Source organism: Neopelma chrysocephalum, unplaced genomic scaffold, assembly GCF_003984885.1.
Source record: "Neopelma chrysocephalum unplaced genomic scaffold, ASM398488v2 Primary Assembly neopelma1_96936, whole genome shotgun sequence".
Taxonomy (NCBI): Eukaryota; Metazoa; Chordata; class Aves; order Passeriformes; family Pipridae; genus Neopelma; species Neopelma chrysocephalum.
Genome location: NW_020925579.1, coordinates 768250 through 772619, shown reverse-complemented (window position 1 = coordinate 772619; position 4370 = coordinate 768250). Strand labels below are relative to the sequence as shown.

The 4370-nt window shown below is 46.7% G+C and overlaps 1 pseudogene; it reads right to left on the bottom strand.

Annotated features, from left to right (window-relative positions):
* Positions 1-1480: 1480 nt before the first annotated feature.
* Positions 1481-3988, bottom strand: LOC113960908 (annotated as a pseudogene).
* Positions 3989-4370: the final 382 nt, after the last annotated feature.

Here is a 4370-nt window from a genome sequence, read left to right as displayed (position 1 = left end):
GAAGCATTGAATTCTTTTATTCTAGCAATGTTGCATGAAGTAAAATGATGAATAAGTGTATCCATAAGAAAATGAAAGATAAGCTATGTATGTGTTAATGCTGCGGAATTTCAAATAAAGGTCTTATTTCTATAAGGAAAGTTTGAGTCCATACAAACTTTACTCTCTTGTTTCATCTCATCAGTAGCATTTAGTAATTCTAAATTGCTACATGACTAATTAAGTATAATAGACTAATGAAAAATTATATCCTGATGAAAAATGTAGCATCCAATTCTGTTGCTTTGTCAGTGTGTCATGAATTTTACTTTATGATCTGTGGCAGCAAAAGAGAATCTGAGTAAGCCCATGACAACTGAATGAAGAATCTGACAACAGAATTTCCTTTGATTCATGGCTTAGCTCTTTTGCTAAAAAGGTGAGGCAATGTGCAGATTTTACTAGCAGTTCTTGCTACCAGGTTCTACTGGAGCTGACAGAAGCAGAGGTGTTGGTGTTTAGAAGGTGCACAAACAGAGAGAGTTAAAACTGGCAGGAGAAACTTTTGTGAATGTGGCAGTGAATATAAATAAGACCCTCCTGGGATGATGGAAAATGGAGAATCCTTTATTAAGGGCTGAATAAGTTTTTATATTTGAAAAAGGCACAGTAACAAAACATGGGGGGAGCATTGCAGTCTTGTCCAACCACTTTAAAGCTTCTTCCCTTGACACTTATAACTGGTCATCTTTTCACAGGCTTCCCTCAGAACTTCAACTCCCAGCGTACACCGTGACCATTATGCAACAAGCATCCTGTATTAACTTGCTCGTAACCCCACACATCCCCCATTTTTATTAATTAAGACAAAATTGAAACCATACAAAACAGTACAACTTAGCACTTAAACTTCAGAACAGCCTTATTATGAGCACTTATTAAACCAAGAACTTGTCTTTATAATCTTTATTAAAACTACCTATCCTTATAAAAAAACAAGGGTTATAATGTCAAATTTGAGGAAACCAAGATTTATAATATTAGATCTAAGGAAATCAGGGTTTGTAAATTTGCCTTAAATTTGAGGGTTATGTATATAACTAAAATTGAGCATGTTAAGCTCTTAAGAAAATAAGTTAAAAAATTCACATTCTTACTAACTCAAACATACAGACACACTTCCACGCACATCTGGCAGCCGCCCATTCAAACCATAACACACAATCTCAAAAACCGCATCCTTGTGCATTTTAACAATAAAACAAAGATTTAACAGCAATGCTTAGTGTCCTATCTCTTTGGTCTTCAGTATGTCAATTGGCGTGTCTAATAAATATCTCATCTGACTTGATAAAGAGGTGATCTGTGGTGTATCAAGTAATATGTCTGTGTGGCCTGATGATGAGGCGGTGTAAGGCTTCACACACCAAGAGGGAACCCACCGCAGCTGGGTGCCTGTGGACACAAATGCATACCCCCTTGCTGGCAGTGGTTGTCTCCATCAGGCAGTAGTGATGGTAGAGAACAACTCTTGCAGCAGGAACAATTTCTCCTGGATTTGTGGAGGAAAAGGCTACCCAAGACCTCCTGCATTCGGCTGATGAAGTCCTCCATCTTCACCTGAACGTCCAGGTCGGAGGTGATGTCACTCTCCTGGAGCCTGGGCTTGGCTTTCTGAACCATCAAGTCCATCTGGTCACTGAGGGACCTCGGCAGGTGCTCCTGTATTACACTTTGGTAACTCATCAGCAGCAAACTCAAGTACTGCAGCGTCTCATCCCACCTTTGCCATGTTGCTATTTCATCCTCAAAATGTAGCAGCATGGAACAGTGACTCAGGAAATACAGGATCTTCTTCAGAGACATGGATAAGGTTGAGGGTGCATCATAATTGTGCTGGAACAACAGCCCTAGCAGTCTGCAACGCAGGAGCTGGCTCTCCATGGTGTTTGATAAAGCTTCCCTTTGGCTCCTCAGGGGGATATTCAGTATAAACAGGAATATCTCATCTGCAATCTTACAGGAGCTCCAGATGGGAGATCTGTCCACTTCCACTGTGATAGACAACATCCACTGGAGCAGGAGCCCCACCTTTTGGGCAAAGAAAGCTGCTGGAACCTGTATGCTGGCCAGACTTGGTGTAGATGAGCTGTGTTCAGCCCTGGCTTCTGCTGAAGAGGAGGGAGTTTCTTGCGGCTGCTCCTGGGACTGGCAGAACCTGACTCCTGTAATAGCTAAGACCAAACATTTGACCACTTCCTTGACATTGTTGAAGCACATGTCACAAGCACTTTCTTGGCAATTGACTTCTGCAGCGGGTGCAACCTCAGATTCTTCTGCAAGTCATCCTCCAGGGTCTGCACCACGTACTGCAGGAAGAGGAGCCGACTGGGGGGCTTCTCCTGGTCTTCCATGATGAATTTCAGCAGCGTCCAGTCCCATCCCACTGTGGCGGCATTGGCTGGATGGAACATTTGGATCTTCAGCAGCAGCATGTGTCCTTCAAGATCTCCTCTTCACAGGCATTCAACAAGACCTGTCTAATCAGATGGGAGATGATATCTTTGGAGGGACAGTGCTGGCAGGAGACAAACTCATTCAGGAGATGCAAGATGCCCTCTCGGAAGTTCTCCTCCATGGTGGTGCGCACCATGCTCAGCTTCCCTCTGGGGATGAGCCCAGGTTTCTGCTGTGTTTCCCTGTTTGGTGCTATGCCTTGGAAGAAGAGGTGCTGGACTCCACTCCTCCTGAAACTGTGCAGTTGGTCCAGCCAGGCCTTGCTGTCAGCATTGCTCCTGGCTGGGGTCACTTGCTGGGTTGATTCGTGTGGTAGTAAGTCACTTGTTACCAGCAAAGACCCTTGGGCCTTCCCTGGGGTTGTGGGAAGGGTTGCAGCAGGGCTCAGCCTTGGGGGGAGGTCCCTTTCCTGGTAAAGATGGGGAGGCTCTTCCTCTGGGCCATCAGCTTTCCAGCTGCTATTGCTGTGCAGGCTGGGGGCGCTGAGTCCTGCTGCATGCTGGGCAGGGAACCGAGGTCACTGTTAAAGCTGGTAGCGCTGCACTCCTGCTCCAGGCTGTGGAGCAGGAGCTGTGGCAGCTGGAGACAGGAGAGAGGCAGCTCTTATTCCCTATGCTTTCTGCTGTGTCTGTGATGGCACTGGGCTTCGTGGGAGTGCTGTGCCAGGGTGGTGCAGGGCTTGGCTCTGCCACTGACTCTATTTCTTCCTATATGGTGGAGCAGAGTCAGGGATGAGACATGCGTGCTGCTGGGACAGCAGGTGCAGTCCTGGGGCACTAGTAAGTTTTCTAAGCACTCGCACTACAAGCTTCGCAATAAGATCATAAGTCTCCCGAGGGTAATTTACTTGGGTCCCCGAGGTTGAGTAAGCTTCCTCCCCTGCTAACTGCGTGTAAGTCACTCCCGCTTGTGAGTTTGCAACAATATAAGCCTTGCAATTTTCTTTAAAATCTGTAAGCCACACTAAACTGAGTTGTCAATAAAACCATCTTAAAAAGCACACGCCAATCATGAGGTGTAAAAGTACAAGAAATACTCAAATTCTCCATGAATGTAAGAACATGGGGAGATGAAACTCCGTTTTCCTTAGCTATTTGCTGAATATCTTTAATTACTTCATATGGCAAAATCTGATATTGAGGGGACTGCCAGGAGCGATAGATTACTGGGCAGGTGTTAACCACCTTTCAATCACCTGCACTCAACGCCTCCTCCTGGCATTTCGCCCACCCAATTGTCCCCATGTCACTACGTGACCACTGCTGCTCTGCAGGGGGAGAAACATCCAAATCCTTCTCATTAGCCTCGGTGTAATCCTCACCTACCAATTCCTCATAATGCTCATAACTCTCAGACTGGGGCATAGAACAGGACAGTGGCAGCGGAAGCTGAGCTTCCACGACCGTTACGCGATGAGATCAACATTTGGGATCCCTATCCCTCCCATGACGACGTGCAGAAGATGGCAGTGACCCCTCTCCCGTCCTGGCATGAACGCATAATAGCGACTTGTCCACAGACACATAATGGGCATGGGATGGCAGCTCACCTGCGGGTACATGCCAAACACTAGACAGCAGCAGCCCTGCCGCCACCCCTCGGCAAAAGGACACCGACGCCCACCCACACAACACACAGTCTCCCTCTCGCTCCCCCTCCTCCCCCCACCCCGGCAACCCCCCTGCCCTGGGACATTCACCCTCTGACACTGGGGGAGCCTCAGGACAAGCAGAGGGAGCAGAATTCGTGATCACTGCAGGTACCAATCTCATTTATATTGCTTTCAGAGCAGTGATGATCTCTTTGCAAACAGCTAGGTGGTTAAAGGCTTCCAAGTCCCCAAGTCCCACTTCATCAAGAAGCCTTAATCTGAT